The sequence below is a fragment of the Ambystoma mexicanum genome, chromosome 9 (genome assembly GCF_040938575.1).
Source record: "Ambystoma mexicanum isolate Mex_15411 chromosome 9, UKY_AmexF1_1, whole genome shotgun sequence".
NCBI classification, from domain to species: domain Eukaryota; kingdom Metazoa; phylum Chordata; class Amphibia; order Caudata; family Ambystomatidae; genus Ambystoma; species Ambystoma mexicanum.
The window spans coordinates 259,999,353-260,025,014 of NC_090931.1; the positions used below are offsets into that span (position 1 = coordinate 259,999,353).

Genomic DNA, 25,662 nt, shown 5'->3' on the forward strand with positions numbered 1-25,662 from the left:
ACGTGAGAAGCGAGGCGAGCTCCTGTTGAGGTGTAATGGAAAAACACTAGAAGTTCCAGGTTTTATTAATTTAATAGTGTTAAATACAAAAGAAAGAGCTCAAACACAGTCTCCTGTCACATGGTCTAGATGAAAATAGACTTTGGGCAAGCTACACCGGGACTTGAAGATAAGACCATGCTCACACTCCCTTCTATTTTCAGGCGCTGTGATACTTTGCAAAGCCGAGTTCAAAGAAAATTCAAATGGCAGACAGCAGGAGTGATGATGGATGATGGGCTAATTGGGTGGGGTGGTATGGTCAAATCCAACCCACAGGCATCTGGGGTACTAGCTTCCGTGCTGCTAGCGAATGTAATATTCCAGAATAGTACAACTGTGTCAACCAATCATAGAGCGCCACATAGTGAAGAGCCCTATAGTTTGAGACCCAATGAAACGTTGTGTGTTTTATGACTGCGAAGATGACTTGCACTAGGGGTGGGCATAAACTGTCCACCTGACCTTAGAGAACCAATCACAATCCTATCCCCCATAGAAAGTATACCTAGATTTTCCCCTTAAGCCTATCACAACCTCAAGTCGTTTTTTTTTTATTTTGACACGTACTATGCTGCCACAAATGACGAGTTTGTGCTATAAAAGTAATGTTTTTTTATGAAATGCATTTAGACTATGCTCTGAGACGTCCGTTGATGTCCGTTGTACTCCCTTTTTTAGACAATTGGAATTAAAACAGTTGTGTTTTGCCAACTTTCTGAGTCGGTCTTATTATTGGTGTAAAATCTGCATCTCCATCCATCCCATATAGTGCTAGGTCACTTAAAGGGCCTATGGGTTCAAAACCATGCATGGATACGGTCCTCGCGGCCTGCGGTTGAACAACCCATGAGCTCTCATAAGGTCTCCATGGGTCAGTTTGTCTTTAGGCGCTACCATGGCGTAGATTATTCACTGCAGGGAATAATAGGGGACAGCACAGGTATTTATGTCACAGGCCTTCAGCGGGCTAATGGACAGATAACTCACTATAATGCCATTTGTACACGCTTCTAAGCAGGAACACCTACAATAATATCAATTACTTTTATGCAGAACAATAGGTGATTGTGTGACTATTTTCTTTCTTAGAATTTCAAAGGAAAGTACAGATCATTTTGTATGGGTGATATATAAAGATAATACAAGTACTTGAATGCAGGGACATTTTAGAGAAAGTATAGGTACTTGTAGGCAAGTTTTTTTTAGAGAAGGTATAGGTACTTGCAGGCAGAGACATTTTAGAGAAAGTATAGGTACTTGTAGGCAGAGACTTTTTAGGGAAGGTATAGGTACTTGTAGGCAGGTTTTTTTAGAGAAGGTATTGATACTTGCAGGCATGGACATTTTAGAGAAAGTATAGGTACCGGTAGGCAGGGACATTTTAGAGAAAGTATAGGTACTTGTAGGCAGAGACTTTTTAGGGAAGGTATAGGTACTTGTAGGCAGGTTTTTTTTAGAGAAGGTATTGATACTTGCAGGCATGGAAATTTTAGAGAAAGTATATGCACTTGTAGGCAGGGGCGTTTTAGAGAAGGTATAGGTACTTGCAGGCAGGGACATTTTAGAGAAAGTATAGGCACTTGTAGGCACGGACTTTTTTAGAGAAGGTATAGGTACTTGCAGGCAGGGACATTTTAGAGAAAGTATAGGTACTTGTAGGCGGGGGGACATTTTAGAGAAATGATATGCACTTGTAGACAGGGGCGTTTTACACAAGGTATAGGTACTTGCAGGCAGGGACATTTTAGAGAAAATATAGGTTCTTGCAGGCAGGGACATTTTAGAGAAAGTATAGGCAATTGAAGGCAGGGAATTTTTAGAGAAGGTATAGGTACTTGCAGGCTGGGACATTTTAGAGAACGTATAGGCACTTGTGGGCAGGGACTTTTTAGAGAAGGTATAGGTACTTGCAGGCAGGGACATTTTAGAGAAAATATAGGTACTTTTAGGCAGGGGCATTTTAGAGAGGTATAGGAACTTGTAGGCAGGGAATTTTTAGAGATGGTATAGGTACTTGCAGACAGGGACATTTTAGAGAAAGTATAGGTACTTGTAGGCAGGGGGGACATTTTAGAGAAAGTATAGGTTCTTGTAGGCAAGGACTTTTTAGAGAAGGTATAGGTACTTGCAGGCAGGGACATTTTAGAGAAAGTATAGGTACTTGTATTCAGAGACATTTTAGAGAAAGTATAGGTACTTGCAGGCAGGGTCTTTTTAGAGTAGGTATAGGTACTTGCAGGCAGGGACTTTTTAGAGAAAGTATGTGCACTTGCAGGCAGGGGCATTTTAGAGAAAGTATGTGCACTTGCAGGCAGGGACATTTTAGAGAAAGTATATGCACTTGCAGGCAGGGGCATTTTAGAGAAAGTATGTGCACTTGCAGGCAGGGACATATTAGAGAAAGTATGTGCACTTGCAGTCAGGGACATATTAGATAAAGCGCAAGTGCGCGATTCTTACATACAGAACAGGCGCATCACTATAGAGACTTTTAAACGGGACATTATGTGTTCTTCGCTACATCATCCATTCTTAAATGGATAGCCAGCCATGCTCGCTTTCTTTTCGATTGCTTTGTCTTATTGACTAGATAAAGCAAAAGGTAGCGCGGTTTGATCAGCAATCCCCAGCTTCAAGGTGCTTTAATATTGTCTGTACAATTTGCAGCTGAGGCTTCCGCTGTCTTTCCCCAGCCCCTTATTTCCAGCGCCCATCAATTCCCAGAAACATGTATTTTCCCTCTCTTGCACACATTCCTTTCCGACAATTAGGCTGCGGAGTCTGGCAGAGTCTGAGGAGTGACCAGTAACTCTTTGCTTTCTACTGCTGTGGGAGTGACTTTTGCTTTTGCTTAAAACCTGCCTCTCCCCGCGGAGCGGGCGCGGAGTCTGGCAGAGTCTGAGGAGTCCGAGGAAGTCCGTGGAAGTCCGAGGAAAACCGGGACTTTTCCCTGGGCTTCTGCACACTGCGGTCACGCCCGCTCCAGTCACAGCTACAATGCGAACCAACGCACACACGGCTCTGATGAAAGGGAAGACTGTGAGTGACGCTATAAAGACTCGAGCCCAAAGGAAGCGTGTACGCGAGTCAGCGTGCCTTGACTCCGAACACTCATGGACTTCGGCGGAATCTCCGGTGACACATTGTACACCTACTCTTGCTGTCGCTGCTGTCCCTAACAGTGTGCAATCCAAGAATGAACGTGAGTGTCTGATGCAGCTAACATCGACATATACACACAACGACAACGACAGCGATGATGAAACAGTAAGTGTTTGTGTGGCAACTACTTCATGTGCGGACCCGGTCTTTCCCTCTCACTTCCGGCTAGTGGGAGAAGTGGTAGAGGGGTTGGGAGCTGAGAGAGTGGCCGAGGTAACTCCTGCACAGTCCACTATCGTCATCGCTTCTACTCAGCCCAGTCCATTTAAAAGGGCCGCTCCCCATGCTTTTTCACCTCACTCCCCGTGTCCAAGTAAATGTGACGGGCCGCCTGATAAGTGTGCCAGTGCCCAGGAAACACAAGATACTCTGACGGACCCGTCCAATTCGGCCCTCACACTCGGCCCTTCTGACTTTCCAGCCAGTACTTCATCACATGACAGCACCCCAATGCGAGATGATCCCGCCGTCATGCAAACGCCTCTTTGTCAATTTAATAGTGAGAGGTTTGGTGCCCAGGTGCTCCAAATAACCACTGGTGACTGCGATGCAGCAGGTGTCTTAACACAGAAAGAACCAACTAATGATTCTCCATGCCCACGATTCTACAGTGCACACGAGAAGTTGCTACCTTCCCCGGCGTCGCCACTAAATACGCTGCACAAAGGTATTTCTTCTGATACAGTGTTCACATTTAACGAAGTGACTAAACCGGCCTCAAACCCGGTCTTACAATCCTTTACCCGTGACTTCTGTGACTCCCTTACAAATGCTCAGGGAGAGACGATGCCGACTCTGCAAGAAAAAGATCTAACCAACCGCAGAAACTCCTTGGAAGTTGTTAATAAGCTCTTGATGGACCTCAAGCACCTGAATAAAAGTAGATCAAATACTCTGGCCACAAAACACCCCACGCCGGCTGATATAGCCCCAACGAGAGTTCCGACTAATGCCGTGCCTAGTGTGCCCCCATCGGAGCTGTTGGCCAAAAGCTCCCCCATGAGCCCTCCTACGACCAACCTGATCGAGAGCAGAAGCGGACGCTTGAGTCTCTCACCAAGCATTTTATGCTCACAGAAGAATTCTGTCACAACCAATTTGAACGAAAGCAGAAGTGGCCGTTCGAGTCTCTTATCGAGCATTTTATGCTCACAAAAGAAAACTGCTTTTGCGAAAGGGGCTGACCTCATCATATCGCAAAATGGCGCATCGCTTAACCTCCATCAACGTATGCATGGACCCTCAAGCGTGAGCTACCAATCTGAAGACAAGACAGATTCATCTTCATCTTCATCGGACTCATCTATAATGGAGCGCCCCTTTCCCAAGATTAGACGCCTCCCAGTGGGCAAAAGGCGATCTAAAGGCCATATAATGGACAGCACCGGCAATGCATGCCATACACCAAATATGCAAGAGCTTCAAACTCTCATAATGTCATCAACCACAATTGCTTTGGCTCCTTTCCTAAAAATGTATGAACACATAAACGACACCATGAAAGACTTACTAGCTTCAATTAGTGGTCTAAATGCGAAGATTGCTAATCTGGATAACTCTCAAACGACTCTAATGGATACATCCTTACATACCAATAAACAGGTGGAAACGGCACTCAATGCTCTAATAGACAGTAACAAAAACGCACTATTAGACAGAAAATTATTGGCAGAAGTGGCTTAACAGGCATTACACCTCTTTCAACAAAAAGCAGATAATCTTGACCATAACAAAGCTCGTGAAGACAGAAATGTACAGACCTCTCGAACTCCAAATAACCATGCAGTATACCCACCCCTTCGGATACCAATAGCCACGTGTGCCCAGATTGCAAAAGCTACCACTTTCGAGTGCGACAGATGTGTAGACAAGGTAGCTTGGACTGAAAAGGTTACACTCGAAGATGATCAGGAGCAATCACTGTTGATACTTAATCCATGTGCTACAGGCCCGCAAACGGTTGAGCTAGCCTCCGCTGCTACTGATCTGACTACACTCGCGCTGACCAACTCCCAGGCCATCTGCCTGGAAACTCAGGATGCAGAGAACTCGGCCCTCCACGACACTCAAGTGGCTGCTTGTTCAAATCTAATTCTTGGCCATGCTCCTGCTAAAGAGGTGTCGGTTGACACACTAAAATCTGGAAATGATGCTGCCGCTGCAGTCTTCGACATATTTAAACACCCTACAAGTGGGCCCAGCACTGGCCTGAAGACTGGAACCAACAGAGGCAACGAACACAAAAAACCAAAAAACATCTCAATGAAAAAAAAGAATCGAGGTAATGATTCCAGGAAATTCTTGCGTAATTTAAAAACTCTGAACGTAATTGTCAACAAAACAACTTCAAAGGAGAAACAAGATGTGTATGCACCTCAACCAAACGACATTGACACCGAGCTAGATCCGGTCACTGAACCTATAATTGACTTATGTTGCATATCGGAGGAGCTGTTAAATTTGTCGGTACACGACGAACAAGTAGCCGACATAGCGGATGGGTCTGCGGAGCACAACCTGTTGTCAGTTACCCCCTTGGACGTCTCCAGACAAAGAGATAACGCCGCTGTTCTCTCGAATGTTGTCTGCCCTACAATAAATAACCGGCCCGATATTGGACTAAATTTGGCTGACAATAATTCCTCTCCGTCAAAAGTGCCGGCTCGAAAAACCCCTAGAATCATATCTATATGCGAAGCAACTGGGCCAATCATCACCTCTGTAGACGATATGAACTTCTGTTCTAAATCCTTCATGACGCTCGAGGAGAAACGACGCAAGACTTGCAGCCAGCTTAATAAGGGCTTTTCCAAAATGAAAGATACAGAAACTCAAGCTTCTCCTATCCCCTGTATCAATCTACAACTACCCAAAGCCCTTAAGACTGATCTGTTAGGTCCGAAAGTACAGGACCCGACCCAAACTAAATCACTGTAATTTAAGGACCTAAATGTGCCGCAAGAAATTCCTACATTAAAAAAGCACACAACAAACGAACATTATAAGAGTAAACATTGGAAGAATGAGTCTTCTTATCAACACGTACTCTTGGAACGGATCGATTCGGATGATGACTTGATACTGAATCGACACAATGTGCTATGGCTATGTCATCTGATCCCAAGCCTTCGGGCAATTGAATCAGGTGACCTGAAAATTGTAGAATTCCTCGAGGAAACCAAAAATGACGCAGTTATTCTACACGTTCAGTCAAAAATTATAGCTGACACTTTGCTCCAAGCTGGACCTGCGTTAATGTCGCTAGGGTTTGATATCTCACTAGCTCCAATAAGGGCCTCAACAGAGACCCTAAATGAAGCCGCAAACCAGATGGAAGCTGGTAGGGACGATAAAATTCTTCCAAAGTGCCCAAGTGAACGGGCTATTGCGGCTCTCCAGTCAAGACCCGTTTCCCTGACACAGAAACCTTGGAAGCCTATGAATGAGCTCCCTAGCCAAAACAACATCAAGATTACAATCCAAGGAGTCAGCCAAACACATCGGACTGAAGACCGGCCAGTGTCTGAAGCATCATCCATGACGCAAGGGAACGATTGGGCCTGGGTTGCTGAAACCCTAAATAACACCATGTCTTGTTAACGCCAGGCCCCCAAGAACCATAACACCAAAAAAAACCTCAACTTGGGCTCCTGGAACACAAGAGGGTTCACTCACCTGTTTAACACCACCTGGGCCCATGATTTGGACATTATCTGCCTACAAGAGACATGGCTCTGTGAAAAACCCATCTTGGAGGGTTTTGAAATTGCCCATACACCGGCGCTCAAACAGAATAGAGGGAGACCGATGGCAGGTCTACTTGTAGCTGCCAGGATCAACTCAGGTCTTCGGATTCTAAATTCAATAAGCATCTCCCCATATATTCAGGTGACTACGGTCGGGGTGGGAAGCACACCCGCTGGAGCTACAACTAAGATCTGCATTTTTAATCTCTACTGGAACCACGCAGTGAGTGGAACCACAAACTTCATAGATGAAGTCACGAAGTCCTTGGACGAGTATATGGAAGCTGGCCCCGCAAATGAGTTGATAGTCTGTGGAGATCTTAATATGGACTGCTTTGATCACTCGAATGAATCAGGCTACAAGAAGACTGTAAAGAACTCAGAATTCCTTCCGGCAACCCAATGTGTCTGGAAATGAAGTTACGTGACCTGATGATGCTGAATGGTCAAACGATGGGAGACATTCCAGCTGCTCCTACTTGGCGCCGAGGCGACCTTAACTCAACCTTGGACTACATATTTGTATCCAGTAGGATCCACATGAGAACGACTAGTCTGTCTGTCCAAACAATGCAGCACAGCGATCATGACATGGTGGTCTTGACATTCATGGAAACAGTCGAAAATCCTCGAGATCTGTGGGCCTTTCCTATTAGAACAGGAACTGGTAGGATCCGCTTAAACCTGGACTGTAATGAGACAAGCAAGATCCTGATGGGCCTTCAGACCTCTGATGTCACGGAATATGATCACCTTTTAACTCAATACCGTGAAAACAGGATCCACATGGGCAACAGTCTGTTCCAATCGAAGCACAAATTTGACCTTGAGGTGCAAAAACGGAAACGACTTCTACGCTGGCAGATAAGATCGGCCCGCAAACAAACCCCCAGTGTTGCCACCGGAAATGTCAAAAAATTCAAACAACGCTATAAGAACTGGCTTAAGTCCCACAAAGGTATTATGCTGCAGAATGATGCAGAGCTAATGTTATCAAAAATGAAGAGCTCAAACACCGCTGAATACTGGAGACTGATAAATGACAATCTTGCTCCTCAACATGCTCTCCAAGCTAACTTGGTCGCTGAGGCCGAATGGGTCTCCTTCTACGCAAACCTCTACTGTAACAACAATGAGGTTGCTGCTTGGAGACCACCTGCACTGCCACATTGGGACATGGCTTTCGACCATGACGATATACTGAGAGTCATTAAGAACTTGAACAACTCAAGAGCCCCTGGCCCTGATGGCCTAACGAATTTTACACTTAAGATCCAACCTGAACTATGGACCTCCTTCTGCGAGTTGTTGTTTAAAAGGATTGTCAATAACTGTAAGACTCCCAAGTCCTGGAAATCGGCAGTGATTATACCGATTTTCAAAAAAGGCGATCGCCACAATCCGAAGAACTACAGACCAATTGCTCTACTCGATGTATTGGGCAAAGTTTATGCTACTCTGCTTCAACAAAAACTGACGGAATGGTTAACAAGCTGCAACCAGATGGACCCTAGACAAACTGGTTTCGTCAAAGGTTTGGGCTGTGGTATCAACCTCCTAACACTAAACCTATTGAAAATGGAAGCCCTAAGATCTAATTCCAAGATTTATCTCGCCCTCGTGGACTTGTCCCAGGCATTTGACACCATTAATAGAGAACTGCTTTGGTCTAAACTGATTAAATGGAATTGCCCTGCAAGTTTGTTAGCCGCTATCCATGATCTTCATACGGACACGAACATCAGAGTTCGCCTAGATCAAAAGGGCAACCTCTCTTCATCAATTGACACCTTTCGAGGTGTCAAGCAAGGATGCCCACTTGCGGCAATCCTTTTCAACCTGTTCATATCCGACATTAAGAACGTATTCTGTGGTCTGCGTACTTTCCCGCCAAAACTCCACGGCTCACACGTGGACTATTTAGTCTACGCAGATGACATCATACTGATAGACTTAACCCCTATAGGTCTACAGCGGAAATTGACAGCCGTGGAGAAATATCTAACAGAGAACGGGCTGGTTATCAACAGAGGGAAATGCGAAGTTATGGTCCTTGAAAGACTCCATGGATCCAATATGCTTCGGCAGAAACTTAATTGGTATGTGAACAAAGAACCCATTGGGCGTGTGCTTAACACAAGATACCTAGGCATGCAGATAAGTGCTAGCATAAACGATGCACCCTGGGTTGATTCAGCTAAGAAAAAATGCCGTCAACTGGCATGCCAAGCAGTCCTAATCAACAAAAAGTTTGGTAAATTTAGTTTAAGACCAACGTTAACTTTCTTCCAGCAGAAGGTGGCACCGTCTCTGATATACGCTGGCGAAAATGCCTTTGGGTGTGGTTCTGAGGTGTGGAACTCCTTAGAAAACATCTTCTGGTCCAGGGTCCTCCATCTTCCCAAGGGCACCGCCACAGTGTGCATTAGATATGAGCTTGGATACATATCTTTGTAAGCGAGAGTTGCCTGGAACCTCCTAAGCATCTTCAGGAAACTAAACATGAAGAGCACACTGCCCCAGATGGATATTTTACACAACTTACAGTATGCCAAGGACCCTACAATCGTATTCCAATGGCACAAGCTATGCCTTGACGTGCTTAACACGTACGACATCACGATGCAACTGCTTCTTGAAAATCCAGATGCGGCAAAACTAAAGATCTGGAGAAATGACTGGATCCAGACCTGTGACAAACGAGCCAAATCAAGGTCTATGCTCGAAGCGCCGGCCGAGGCAAGGGCATATGGATGTGTACCCCTGTATTTGGCCCGTTTTCCCGACCAATGGGCTCGAGCCCTTTATCTCCATTTTAGACTGAATGTCATGACAACTAAAGAACGCCTCTGCTACTGGTCACAATCTTCGGACGTGGACTTGACCTGTCGTTTTTGTGCCTCCCCAAAAGAAACTCTGAAACATCTAATCCTAACGTGCCCTGTGTTTGAGTCCAAAAGAGTTAACATCTTTAGTCCAATAACAATGAACTTTCAGTGCCTCACCCGAGATGATTGGTGGAGAGCCATGTTCGATGGATCAAACAGAGCAATGCTATACGCATTGGTCTCCTTTCTCCGTATTATAAAAGATCATCTACATGATGTCTCGGTGGACACGATCGTTGGGTCGCTGCGATGCATACCCGTGCTCAAGTTAGGGGAAACAGATGGGGAGATGAGGGCTGGCACTGATTAGAGATGAATGTTAAGGCTTGGCTTATGTCTGTTCTTTCTGTTTTTTAAAGGGTTAAAACAAAACCCAATAAAAATAAAAAAATAAAAAAAAAAAAATTAGGCTGCGATCTACTGCATTGACATCACATGACATGAGACCACCTTACACCTGTGCACACGTTCTTCAACTGGGGACCGCCTCAGATGTAAGGAATGGGCTCTGGACTTGGCTTCACTTGTGGGCAGCACTTCTAGATATGCAATTTCCCGACAAGCACCGTGCTGGGATATCACTCCCTGTGATATCACTGCTGTTGAAGTTATAACGAAAGCCATTCCTCCCACTCAGGAACATTTACAAGCTGATAGCCTGGCACAGTGGTTCCAAAAATCAGCAAGTAAGTGGCAGTGGCGAGATGAAAGGGGGTCATTTGGAATCCCCGAGCCCCCCCCCCACCCGTCTATGGAACGCAGGGGTAATTAAAAAAGGACTAAAGGAACAGCATGCAGTGATATTGTTGGATATGGAATAATATTACTTGAATTCAGTGTGCTACTAAATGTATTGCTCAGTGGATTCATGCTGTAGTTTGAGTACACTAATATTTGTTTTACTACAAGTATACGCCTTTAAAATCAGGAGCATGCCACGTGTGCGTCCTGCCCTGCCCTTATGCCACACTTCCAGCAGAGGTGCAGGAAGCAGGCGCGTGTGCAGTGACCGTGGCTTTGGCGCTGCGCCTTTTCCAACAGCTGAGAGCCTCCATAGCTGTGGTCTGCGGGCATGCTTAGTGCTTGGTGGTGTATTACAAAGCAGGGCATTGACAGAACTGTGGGCTGGGTACCCCTGGAGGACTTCTGCGGGTACTCTCCTTACTCAGTGGTGACTGCTTCAGCGGGTAGTCTTGGGAGCTTAAGGTGCCCATGCGGGTCAATGGGGGGCTTCAGCCTCACTTCGTTTAGGCAACAGTGCTGCTTGCAGGACTGGGAGTGAGAGGAGAAAAGGCGGCAGGGAGAGCTGGGGGGTCTGGTATTAGCAGAGTGAAGAGGCAGGGGGGGAGAAATCCAAAAGGGGCAAAGACGTGGAGTTCTGACTGGCAGAAAGGGGGACAATGTTATGTTATGCTAAGTGTACTTGTTCAGCGCACGGTCACCCAAGGGTATCATGGCGCTGAAGGAAAGGAAAGACAAAATCCACGTTGAGAGAAATTTAATCTAACAAATATGTTTTCAGCACTTTTCTAAAAGCCCAAGGGTTTGAAAGATTTTTCATGGCCAGGGGGAGGCTATTCCACATTTGAGCCGGGGTGACAGGGAAAGCCCGACCTCTGATGGGGGTGCGTCGGACGGAAGGGACTACAAGAAGACCAGCAGCCGCCGATCTTAATGGCCGCCTGGGAAAATAGCAGGTGAACTTGTCACGTAGGTACTCTGCCCCTTGCTCATGCAGGGCACGATGCACCAAGCATAGGGCCTTGAAAACAATGCGCTGTTTGACATGCAGCCAGTGGAGCAAGCGCGGAACCGGAGAGATGTGAGCTCCATAGGGGGAGCCTGTAGCCACCCTGGCCGTTATGTTCTGGAGTCACTGAAGCCGCCGGACTAAATCCTTAGGTTGGGCTAGGTATAATGAATTACAATAGTCCAGAATACTAGGGCTGCAACTATCGGGGGGCAAAGGTGAGAAGGAATAAATGGAATAACCTTTAAGATTTCAAGGTGAAAGTGGCCTGACTGGCACACTGCCGCAGCCTGTGCCTCCATGGAGAGTGACGCCCAGGTTCTTCACTTTGTCATTAGGAACTGGAAGAGGGCCAAGACATGAAGGCCAAAAGGAACACACCTAAATTGAGGTATCAGGGTGAGAGCCCACCACCAGCACCTCTGTCAACTTCAGTCAATTGTGGTTCATGCCCCCACGGCAGTCAGGCACGGCAGTCAGGCACCGAAACAAGCACAACTACACCACAGTCTGATCATGATCTAGGCGGATCAGGATCTGTGTGTCGTCGTCATATGAAAAGCACCTGATGCCAAAGCAGCGAATGAGACAAACAAGAGGCCAGATGGAAGAGAATGGGAGACAAGGCAGAACCCCGAGGGACACCACAGCAAAGTGAAAAGAGACCAGAAAGAAAAGGAACGAGAGAGAGTCTGGGTTCTATTGGCCACGAACGAGGAGAACTAAGTGAGAACCTGGCCTGAGATCCCAGTTTGAGCCAGGCGGGTGAGCAGGATGGGGTGGTCTATGACAGGTTCAAGGTAGAAAGCATCAAAATGAAGTGTGAGTAGGGCAGAGGGAAGAGGGGGATATTAGGAACGAAAAAAGAGGGCCATCTAATAATAATGGTAGCACATTTGTTGCTTCATTCCACAGCTCCCTCTTCTAAGCACAGCATTATAGTCTAGTCTTTCATTGCAGAAGCCAGGGGATGTAGGAACAGCTCAGGGGCGCAGACTCCAGAGGACTGAAGTGAAAACTGATAGCAGCAGGGGGAAGGAAAGAGGAGAGCCATCTGACAGGGGAAGAGACAAGAGTAACGGGGGAAGGAAGTCTGACGGAAGAGAATGAAAGGGGGCAGGGAGCTTGTTGACAGGAGCTGAAAAGGAGTGAGAGCTGACAGGAGCAGAGAGCAAGAGAGAGGAACCGGTCAATAGCAGAGTGTGGGGGAGACGGCTGTGCTGACAGAAGCACAGTGAGAAAGAGAGAAAGAAAGAAAGAAAGAAAGAAAGAAAGAAAGAAAGAAAGAAAGAAAGAAAGAAAGAAAGAAAGAAAGAAAGAAAGAAAGAGAAAGAGAGAAAGAAGGAAAGGAAGAAAGAATGAAAGAAAGAAGGGAGGAAGGAAGGAAGGAAGGAAGGAAGGAAGGAAGGAAGGAAGGAAGGAAGGAAGGAAGGAAGGAGGGAGGGAGGGAAGGAAGGAAGGAAGGAAGGAAGGAAGGAAGGAAGGAAGGAAGGAAGGAAGGAAGGAAGGAAGGAAGGAAGGAAGGAAGGAAGGAAGGAAGGAAGGAAGGAAGGAAGGAAGGAAGGAAGGAAGGAAGGAAGGAAGGAAGGAAGGAAGGAAGGAAGGAAGGAAGGAAGGAAGGAAGGAAGGAAGGAAGGAAGGAAGGAAGGAAGGAAGGAAGGAAGCTCTAAAAGGACCATAATGAAAAGTGAAACGGCAATCACCTGTCTCTCCTGACACCCCCATGGACCCTACAGCAGTCTCTGGGGCCTCAAGTAGACACTTTTTTAAATGACTTCTTTATTTCTCGAGAAATCGTCAGTGTGTGTGTGTGAATGACATGCATGTCTGCTGGGATATATGTGTTGACATTAGAGCTAAACCCCCTCCGCCCAAGATGGAATGCCTGCTCCAGAGCCCAGAATTCAACACTGCCATGGGATACGGCGCAGTGCCTGCGTCTTTCATCTTGAGAAGGCGATGATGACTAGTAACTATGGGCTCCGGGACAGGTACAATTTAGTTGCCCGCGGTCCAGCGGAGCCAGCCCATGATGCATCACACCTAACCCATCATTCAAATGTATGCAGTGATTTGCCCAGGATCACATCATTTTGATCACGTGGGGGAGCTGGGATTGTAATAGCCTGTTGTCAGCTGTACCATGGCGGAAGCCGAGGGGCGAGCAGGTGTTGCCTTCCAATGAATAATCTACAGAAGAATCGCAGGTTTGTTGATACAACTTTGCCACCTGATGGCGATCAGAAGTGATTGAAACATGCGCATGGCATGGCTGCTATATCAAATGAATGTCGCCTTTCAAGCAATTTATTTTGGAATCATTTCAAGATGTACATTTACCAATTGTATGAGAAGTGGACAATGAAATACGTTACATCAACAACAAAAAAATTGTGAAAGAAGAGTGAGGTTTTTACTAAAAGCAGGGTGCCACATCCTGGAAGTACATTTCGTCTCATCGTGCAGCGGGTACAGCTTGTGCATTGTGTATGGAATTTATTAAGAATCCCTGAGCGGGAGATACGATTAAGACACGTTCATTTAGGAATTTGAGAGTGTTCTTGTACTTGGAGAAATGAATTGTCACCCAGGACCACTGGTTCCAAATTCCACACCTACTCCCACAGCATTTCACTCAAACATAAATTGTCAAAGCAAGTAAACTCAATGGTACTCAACCACCACGTTCTGAAATGTACACACATTGAGGTTACTGGCCTTCATTCTTTCTTTAATCTAAGAACAGGATGCAAGGTGCATTTCATTTCATTTGGCTGTCTCTTGGAGACAGAGATCCCAGGTAAGGTACCCCAAAATACAGGGCCCGATTCATGGAATTATTTGCGTGGAAAATCAGGGATTTGCACACCATTCTGCGTGCAAAACCCCGTTCATCGATTCATGGAATCGACCGACCAGCACTTGTTCGTAACTTGTGGGGACTTCACGCAGGCTCGGCAAGTCTCTGTGAGCGGTCGAGTGCCTTGCACGAGACACCACGCAGAGCGTGTGTGAGACCTGCCTGAGGGCGGAGTAGGCAGTTGAACTCGGAAAATGAGGAAGAACAGGCGTTATGAGGGACGGGCTGCAGGCAGTCCATAGCATGCCCAAAAATGCACACAACAAAGCGTATTCATGGATGTGGCCGCGCAACCTCTTGCCTGCAAAATGCCCACACAAATCCCTCCATCTCTTCGCCACCCGAAGAACACTTGCACATAGTAATCGCAGCTCGGAGGTGGGTTTTGGCGGGATCCAATCGGCCTTAGTGATGCGAGTGTGGTGCAGGAATGGTTTGCAGGGATTCACACGCAGATTTCCCGAGTTTTACCGGAGTTATGATACATCGTATGCATGTTGTCGGGATGCCAGTAACAACTACGGGGGACTCCGCACAGTGTTCCCAAGATGCAGGCCCACTTCCGGTGGAGCACACGCACTGTTTGAAGAGTGCATATATTTGCACCCGGAGGAACACGCAAAGGTAGCTACTCTGGCTGTTTTTCCTTTGCATAGGGGCATGTCAGGGGCGTCTGGCCACGACTTGCGCATACGGTTACTTTGCGCAGAAAATGCCATGAATACGCAGGCGCGCATTTTTAATTCTTTGCCCAGGCTCATGCAGTGTCATTTTTGGCGCATGGCTTTTGAGGGAAAAATTGGCACTTTTCCTTGAATCAGCCCCTAAATATTGTAGTTAAGTCATTTGAGAAGGATAACATAATTTGGGGGAAAATGGGAAGCCATAATTTGATATGAGGTTTTCTGGCTCCACAGCTTGTCATTTAATAGAACGCTACATCCCCTCGTATTCTATCCTTAGTTTGAAACCAATCAGTAGAGGGCAGAAAGTCAGAGAATTAATTGATAGAACTTAGTTGGGAGTATATCTTAAGAGTCCACGATGAGCTGAGCTGGCAAAAGCCATATACCTGGCCTCCTGCATCCACAGCCCCGCAACACAAGACCCATACCAGATGCACTGCCTCCAGACCCCAACATCACATGACTCATACCAGATGCACTGCCTCCAGACCCCAACATCACATGACTCATACCAGATGCACTGCCTCCAGACCCCAACATCACATGACTCATACCAGATGCACTGCCTCCAGACCCCAACATCACATGACTCATACCAGATGCACTGCCTCCAGACCCCAACATCACATGACTCATACTTGGTGTACTGCCTCCACAGCACCACAACACACGACCCACACCTGTCACCCTGCCTCCCTACTCACGCAACACAAAACCCATACCTGGTGTCGGTTTTTACTGCCAGTGCACACTTAATGGTTGATATTGTAATTCATCGAGCACTACTATAGACTATTACACCATATTAGTGAGGCTTTCATCACAGAACACACAGAACTAAATCACTGTCGGTGATATCAATTTTGGTAGCTCAGGAAAGTGAGGTGCATTGAGATAAAGTGAATTGCACAGGATAACATACTGTGTTAAGTGGGGTAGCCCGGATTTGAGCTCTGATTCCACAGTTTAGAATGTACACATCAGAAGATTAGCCTACACTGTCACATGCTACACCTAGAGTTTTAAAGCGGGCATACAATTATTTCTGCATTGTTGTCTTTCAAGCACATAGTGAATTACATATGACTTGCGCACTGTTCAATAAATCTGTCTAGCAATTGGTTAACTCACATACACACACACCTGACAATAGTATACAACATTTCTTCATTAAAAAAAAGAAAGGGACAGAGCCATTCGCACAAACAAGTGCAGTGTCATGCAAGTTAGGAACAGATCTGAACAGTCGCCCAACTTGCTGAGCTACCTTTTCAGATCTGGGCCCTATGGCTCATCAGTAAACCTCAACATCGGATGAGGACTGATCCATGGAAATTGGCCACTTTCACAATACTTAGTCCTCCGTTTCCCGCTCTCAGTCACTTCAAGAGCAACTGCAATTTTAGCCCAAGATCCAAAAGCTGGAAAGAGGACGGAGAGGACAATATTGTCAAAAACAATGAGTAACAAAAGAGGTGGATGTCCTAATCCTTCTGAGTTGAGGACAGACCTCAATTTATGTGCGGAGGGCTCACATGCTCCGCTCAAATCCCCACACGCATTTCTGTAAAACAGCTCAACTTTCAGTTCTCATGACTTGCATTATCGACCCAGGCGCTAATGGGTTAACGGCGCCGTAAAAGGCTGCGGCGCCATTAACCTATTAGCGCCTAATTACGAGGTCCCTTTGCGGGACCCGACCTTAACGGCTGGTTTTACCAGCCGTTAAAGTAGGGACCCGCAAAGGGACCTTGGTGCTAAGTACGGAGCCGCAATTTGCGGCACCGTACTTAGCGCCTTCCCCATTCCCATTGAGCCCTATGGGGCAAAAATGGGAATGGGGAAGGGCCATGGCGGCATGGGGAATTACCGCCCCGCCAACCTTGGAATGGGGTGGTAATTCCCCATTCCGCCATGGCGGACACCGGCATGGACCATGGTGCTAAAAGCCTGGGTCGTAATGAGGCCCTCTGTGTGTGCTGGAGACCGCACAGGCTTATTGAATAGTGAATGTGATTATTACTCTGCTCCACTCAACAGAACCCAAATAAAAAAATACAAATGTGGCAGAAGAGATACACTTTTACAAATGTGTAGCAAATACAGTCCATGCATATACTGCTAACTTGAATTAAAGTTCACCTTTGTTCCTGTTTCAAACGCAATTGACATAGGCCCTATCATAGCGCAGTGATCACAATTCGGTGTGCTGATCATTCCCACAATGTGAGCCAACAGGAACTTGCTCTCAATACATGCTCCTTTAACCCCCGAGTGCTAAAATATAGGAAGTGAGGGAGCGGAGCGCATTTAATCACAACAGCGCTGAACACAATGGCACCTATTGAAAGAATTGGTGCCCCATGTGCCCCCGCCATGACTTTTGGCATGCGGGGGGGGGAAAGGGTGCCAAATGTTTGTTTTGCGGTCCAGGATGGTGTCTCCGCTAAGGCCGGTCCAGCATGCATGCCCATATTGTGTTTCTTAGCCAGCCATGATTGATCAATACTGGGAATTTCAACTTAAACCACAAAAGAGACTGATCCCTGTTACTCCTCCCCTCTGACCTTAATTGTAATTGTTTATTTATCCAGCACTTATACACAGGTGGAGTCCTTGAAAGCGCTTCAAGGCGGGAGGGAACAAGGGAATACAGCAATCATTCTTAGGCCTTGAAGTTTCCGAATGATCTAAACAGAAAAACTAGCATACTAGGCCTGACAACATTTCTCCTAGCGCAAGTGCATGAAGTGTTACCGTTGCGACCAAGCTAGGGAGGAGCGACAAAAAAAAGGGCAGGGGCGGGACAGAGAAACTAGTCCAAATACATTTAGGTCATGTATGCGTACAGACAGAGGTGGGAGGAAGGGGGGGACCAACGAGTCCCGTGCAGCAGGACCCTGGGTTAAGTGCAGAGAGGTTGCCCCGCTCATGGAGCGTAAGATGAAAGTGCAGTAATGCTGAATGCAGTGCAGCAGCCCGGAGGCAAGTGCAAAAGACTGACGGGGAAGCCTGCAACCTGTAAGGCTCTGGACGTGAACCAGGCAACCAGTCAGCAAAAACTGAACATAGTTAGGGAGGAGAAGGAAGGTGGAGAGAAAAAGACCGGAGGTTAGCAGGGGAGAGGGAAAGAGAAGGAGGAAGAGAAGAGGAAGGTCTTGAGGAGTTTCCGGAACTTAAGGTGCTTCGGCTCCAGATGGAGAGAGGCAGGGAGGCAGTTCCAAAGGGAGGCACCCGCAGAGGATAAGGATCTGACTGAATCATCACTGCATGCATTTGTGACACACACCAGCATTTAAAGGAAGGTTGTGTAAATGCTGCAGGACCAGATGTGACAGCTTAACCCTTTTCCATGCCCTATGCCCTATGCCATGCAGCCTTCCCCTCAGTGTGACTGCATGAGACCACACCACAGTCCCCTGAACTGCACAGGGATTAGGCGCGTGCAGAGCCCAAGCAAACGTGAAACCACGTGGCTGGCTGCAGCCTCTTCCTAGCAGGTTCTCTGCCGCTCCCATTGGTTGATTCCAGGCAGAGCACAGTAGCCCAGGCAGCGTGTCTTTTCACTTTACTGTAGTGTCTTTGGATGCCAGGCCACCCTGCAGCACCCAGGCTGGCCTGGGGGCTTTGCCTGCTTACACTCCAACCAGCCCACCCCGTTTTTAAGCACTCCATACTTCAATACGAACGGTAGGCGCAGCTTTATAAATCATGTTTTCCTCTCTTGAGCTACGAATTCGTTTTCATCCAATCAGGGGAGAACACGTGGAGCGTTAAGAGCTCAGATCCATGCAATGACGTGCCTTTCATCTCTAGGTGGTGGTCCACCATCATCGTGTATCAGCAAAGCAGGTGCTGAATTCCCATCTCGATCCCAATCGATTAAGTGAAATACGTTCCCTTTTCATCACAGATGGCTGGCTGGATTGTATCTCTTTCCACTAATGGGGTATTGCAGAGTACTTTGTGCTTGAATGATCGACAGGTCCATCAAGACTCCCCCGTGTTGCTCCTGACCCCTTTACGAGGTCCCCTGAGCCTTGAAACCGATCTCGTCTTTATGTCCCTGCTTCTAAGGTCGCTTGCTTCACTCCACCACAAGTGGGCACAGACTCGCCCTATTCATCAACAGGGAAATTTCCGAAGGGCCGGCGCAACTGACCAGCGTGGGCCTATTTTCTGAGGCAACATGGGCCAGTTTAATGACTTACTTGACTGTAAAGCTTGTAATTTTGCTCAATGTTTCTTGTTTGGAAAGGCACCACTTGCCACACATATCCCTGTGACGAATCAACTTCCGGAGCAGCAGTGGGGCAGGGATGAATATCGTTTTCTAAACCATCAGGTAACCCCGCACCTCTAGTACACCAGAAGGGATCTGAACAGATTGGAATACAAGTTAATTGTAAGACCTCCTTGTCCAATTGTGGTAACGTGGACGGAATGGCAGGCTTATCTCCGCAAGGTCATGGATCGTTGGTTAGTTGCAACATAGCAAAAATACAATTATTACCCATTGATAAAAGGGACTGTACAGTGAAGGTTGTATAAAAACATCTACTTTATTATTACTAAAACAGAATGTTCTAGCACACTACAAATACAACCACCCTGTAAAGGAACACAGAGGACAGACAGTTTCACAAAGGAAAGGGATGCACTTGGGATACTGACAGGGAAGTAGTTGGTAAAGTAATTAGTCTTACAGTTCAAGGTTATTCGGTTCCAGCACCATGGGGCCTGAGGGTTGTAACTGTCTCTAGGGACCTTCAGAGAAGGACCAGGGGGGCAGAAACACAATGTACCTGGTGCTGAACATGTTCATGGCGCTCCACAGTGTTGTGGCGGTTCCAGGGCGCTTTGTAGCGCTTGAGACAGAGTTAGTGGCGGGAGGCAGCAGCGGGTACCATGCGGTAGGCAGTTCGGCAAGCAAGGTTGGACGGATGTCTGCAGACTGTCCGGCATGGCGGCCAGGTGCCAAGAATCGTTATCTCTGTGCTGGTTGGCGGATCTGGAGCGCTGTTCGAGTCGGCTCGGACGGCTCTTGTGAATGCGCTGTGACAACAGTCAGCGGTGCAACTGAATGCGGTTTGAGGACCCGACTGTCTCGAAAATGTCCTTAAAAGATGGACGCTGGATGATGCTTGTGCGGCACTCCTCATAGTTCTTTGCAGGGCTCGTGTCCTTTCAAGGTGGATGGCCCGCAGTTCAGGAGAGTGATTGCAGGCAACGGCCTTGTCCTTTGTCCAGAGACTCTCCGGCACTTCCCAAATATTAAGCTTGCTGGCAGAACCTAGCAGGGCACGCTGTGTGCTGGCTGCTTACCTCTTCTGGAGCTGCTGGATGGGTCCTCTGAGTACAGTATCTCCCTCTGTTCCCTGGGAGATATCTAGGGGAGGGATCTTGCTTCCCTCTTGGAACCCCTGGCCTTCCTTCACTGGCGAAGATGTAAGGTAGACTGTATCTTCAGCTTGGGTCCAACTGAGTCCTTCTTCTTACTCCTTTCAAAGTAGTCAGATGATCTGCTAAGTTAGGGGTTCAGCCCTCTTTTAAAGCTAAATGTACCCCAGTGATTGGTGCAGGCTAAGCCTACCTTAATGAACCAATCCTGGGTCCCCACTAACAATCTTCTGTTATGAATGAGGTCAGGACCAAAGTGCTCTGCAACAGGACAGGTAAGGGGTGACAACACATACCCAAGTCCCACTCATCTTCCTGTCTGTTGTAGATCAAGGTTTCTCTCTGGGTAACTGAGCCCTCTGTGACTCTTGATTAAAAGCGCAGGTTTCCCTTGAAGTATGTGGCGGGAGCAGGCTTCTTGTCTCCTCTAAATTACATACTTCTCCCCTCTGAAAGGGGTCTGCGCTGCAGGGACATCAGCGGTAGCTGCTGGATCCGGACAGGTCATCCACTGCCTTTCATACAGAAAGGTGGGAACTAGCTTCAAGTTGACACATTGCATACCAAAGGGGCGTTAGCCCCACCTTTCCTGTTGTCTACCTGGCAACCAAGCCCCTCAGCAGGCTTGAATCAATGATCTCGTTAGTACGCACTGCCACCAGCCGGAGTAGACAAAAGGAATGCAGATCCATGGAGCCTTTGATATTTCAATTAGGCTACTCATGGCTGGAGGAAGGTGTCCCTCCCCCATCCTGGGGATGTGCTGGTGTAACTGGGGTTGTCACATTCCAGCTGAATATAATTGGGGAAGATGGCGCCTGTATGCTATGTCTTCCCGGAGTACAAGTGGCTATGGGTTTTGTGCGGGAAGCAGTTGAAATGTGCGCAGAATGACCTCGCACATTTCTCTGTGGCTGATTTCCCATCATTCATTTTCATTATAAAAACATTTAAAAAAGCCCAGGCGAGCCCACTCTCACCATGTGGATGGTAGAATTCCCCACAACCCCCCCATATTTGCTCTCAAATGCCACTCAAACAGACCGTTTTTTTCAAAATTTCTTCAATTGCGATTTGCGGTTTCAAAGTGGACCGCTTTCTTTTGGATGCCCTGGCCAGTTTCAGTTGGCCTCTACGCACCATGGATGAGCGTGCCCTTTTCCCATCTAAGGCCTCCACTGTGGATGCCCCGCTCCCCAACAGTTAATTTCTCTGGGAAGATGTATGAACAGGCTTGACCCAGCCAGTGCCTTTGCAGTGCCACAGTGGGCCACAGTATCTCGCATTTGCATAATTGCCCTGCTTTTACCCTCCATGGCCACTCAGATGCCGAGGTGGCAGCTATTTTTGCATCATATTCTCATCACTACCTCTGACCTCCGGTATCATATGGCTGCTCTTCCGTCCACCGATTCGACCCTCCCCCCAACCAGGCTCCTGCTTCCAGTGTATTCAATGCTGTGGCCCCTGCTTATGCTCACTCAGCAGAGAGGCATTGGGTCTGCAATGTTTGGCTCCCCAGATGTTTCTAACTACAATTCCCATGACATCTGGCTATTGACTATGCTGTATAGGGATGATGGAAATTGTAGTCCAAAACATCTGGAGAGTCAGAGGTTGCAGACCCCTGTCCTATGCCATCTACTCCTGGCTATCTTTTCAGTCAAAGGATAGGCCTAGATTCATCCTCATAAAGTCCTCCATCTCCAATGACGAGAGCAAGCAGTTCCTAACCATTGGTATTTGGTCCTAAGTGCACTTTTACGTTTGACGTTCTTATTTTTGGCATCATCTTTGGGTGCGTGGTGGAAGTGACCGCTCCTTCACCGACTGTATCCTAGGCATGCAGTGCTAAAACCAGTGCATTAAGTGGGGTAAGAAGTCAAAGGGCGGTCCTACAGAGTTGCGAAGCAATATTTGGGGGGCGATGCCTAAAACGTGGCTGGCGCGGCCTAAGAATCTCAAGCACCTGAGGAACCTCTAAAAGACGCGTGGCCTACGTAACTGAAGGAGTGGCCTAACAGACATAGCTGAGTTTTGGTACCTGCCCAGAAGGGGAGTACCAATGTTTTTTTAATGGATGTGGTAAATTTAATAAGATTAACTAGCAGCCAAATAATTGAGTAGAGCTAAAAATATATAAATATATCAACAACATCAAACGAAAATAGTGTAAAGAAGTATCCAACCTTCAGTTCTTTTGCAGGAGATCCACGATTTCAATGCATTATTAAAATATGACCGAATCATTCTAATGACAAGACTTCAATATGACTCATATGATAAATATCAAGCAATGTATTTACCCTTACACGTATTACAAGCAAATGATCTAACCAGGGGCAGTTGTAGGATTTGTGAGACCCGGGCTAGGAAAAGACATCAGGGCCTCCCCCAATTTGCAACTTTATTGACATCTCAGAGGGTGGGGGAGGATCATGTGCCTTAGACACGTGATGGGTTCATGGGGAGTTACATTAGAAGAGGGGGACATGATTAAGCCGAGAGACACACAAGCATTGAGATGTGCATTATATGAGCAGTCACTGTAATAATAATAACATATTAGTATTAATAATCTCATATCTGGAGCATTACCACGAGGGAGACTTTTTTGGGTGCTGGACAGTGTGAACGGAGCTCGTCTAAGGACTTCGCCTTTTGGCAGAGAAGACGCATCGATGATAAATGATTTGCCCAGGATCGCACACTTGAGTTAAGTGGCGAAGGCGGGATTTCAGGCTAGTCTGCAAGCGAGGCACTTCACCACATCTTTTCCCAGCTGTGCTTGGCAGAATTATGTGTTTGGCTTTCAATAGCACTCTATCTGTCAGAGATGACACACATCAACATAAACAACTGACAAATATATATCTTCTTATAGCAACAAGTTAAGCAAAAATAGTATGATTATAGCACTATTTTCCTCATGGTGACTGGAAGACTACATACACCAGCATGCAATTCAGTGTGCGTCTAAATACACTCTGCATTTTTTAAGTATACTTTCCGGGCTTAAAGACTGACAGCAAAAGTTAATGTGTGATAGCTTCACCTGGTTGTAGCCATTGTTTGGCACAGGCATGCTGCATATATGATGTGAAGAAAATGTGAAGTTCGCCAAAAAAGAAAAACACGTTTTAATGTGGCAAAAAAGCATACATGGAAACAAGCAGACAGTTTAAAAAGAGGTTTTGGTGTGACGCCTTGTAATTGTCTTGAAAGAAATCACACATTTAGGTAGATAACTTGAGCTTTCAGTGGTCTTTAATAGAACAAATATACCCCATACATATCATTTTACCAAAATGTTTAAACGTATTGAGTTCTTGTAAGGAACAATGGTCACTGCAACGAACCGTCACCAGTAAACAGCTTCCCATGGAAACACTGGCCATTCACCACCAGTAAACAGCTTCCCATGTAAACACTGGCCATTCACCACCACCAGTAAACAGCTTCCCGTGGAAACACTGGCCATTCACCACCACCAGTAAGCAGCTTCCCATGTAAACACTGGCCATTCACCACCACCAGTAAACAGCTTCCCGTGGAAACACTGGCCATTCACCACCACCAGTAAGCAGCTTCCCATGTAAACACTGGCCATTCACCACCACCAGTAAACAGCTTCCCGTGGAAACACTGGCCATTCACCACCACCAGTAAACAGCTTCCCATGGAAACACTGGCCATTCACCACCACCAGTAAACAGCTTCCCACATAAACACTGGCCATTCACCACCACCAGTAAACAGCTTCCCATGGAAGCACTGGCCATTCACCACCACCAGTAAACAGCTTCCCATGGAAACACTGGCCATTCACCACCACCAGTAAACAGCTTCCCATGCCACCACCAGTAAACAGCTTCTCATGTAACCACTGGCCATTCACCACCACCAGTAAGCAGCTTCCCATGTAAACACTGGCCATTCACCACCACCAGTAAACAGCTTCCCATGGAAACACTGGCCATTCACCACCACCAGTAAGCAGCTTCCCATGTAAACACTGGCCATTCACCACCACCAGTAAACAGCTTCCCATGGAAACACTGGCCATTCACCACCACCAGTAAGCAGCTTCCCATGGAAACACTGGCCATTCACCACCAGTAAACAGCTTCCCATGGAAGCACTGGCCATTCACCACCACCAGTAAGCAGCTTCCCATGTAAACACTAGCCATTCACCACCAGTAAACAGATTCCCATGGAAACACTGGCCATTCACCACCACCAGTAAACAGCTTCCCATGGAAACACTGGCCATTCACCACCACCAGTAAACAGCTTCCCATGGAAACACTGGCCATTCACCACCACCAGTAAGCAGCTTCCCATGTAAACACTAGCCATTCACCACCAGTAAACAGATTCCCATGGAAACACTGGCCATTCACCACCACCAGTAAACAGCTTCCCATGGAAACACTGGCCATTCACCACCACCAGTAAACAGCTTCCCATGGAAACACTGGCCATTCACCACCACCAGTAAGCAGCTTCCCATGTAAACACTAGCCATAACAAAGGAAGAGTTAAGTAGTTAAGTGGTTTGTGAAGCCAAAGTGGGACATGGACGGCCAAGTCTGCTGGGACATAGGTAGGTTGTGGTAAAATGAGTACAAGGATGAGAAGTAGCTAAACCGCCTACTCATCCCTCACACTAATGCAAACCGACAGTGATCCCAATCGTAAAGGTGACCAGGCACAGTCAAGATATACCTCCTGGACCTTTTATGGCATTGTGAGCCGAGGCAGGCTACACTCAAGAGGGGTGCAGATGCGATAACAGTAGCAACCCAAATAGCATTACTACAGCAGTCGAAAATAAAGGAATGTCCAATCGAGGCTTTATGAAAATATACATACTTTAATTGAACACATGAATACGCAATACAACTGTACTAGAAAAACACCAACAACTCCCCTCACTTTGGAAAAGAACAGAGAATATGCATCATGTAGATGTAGCCAAACATTCTGGGCAATGTAGCAGGTGTGCGAGGCAAGAAATTGCAACAATGTCATTTGAAAGGATATGCTTTGGTATAAAAAGGTGAAAATGGGCAGCTTATCAGTCTCTAAGGTCCCCACCGTGGACTTCCTCTCAAAAGTGCCTG

General features: G+C 46.9%; 1 protein-coding gene across 4 annotated transcripts in view; it reads left to right on the forward strand.

Moving 5' to 3' along the window:
• SGSM2 (small G protein signaling modulator 2) overlaps positions 1 to 25,662 on the forward strand; it is a 1,574,436-nt gene that overhangs the window by 686,756 nt on the left and 862,018 nt on the right. The window lies entirely within an intron of this gene.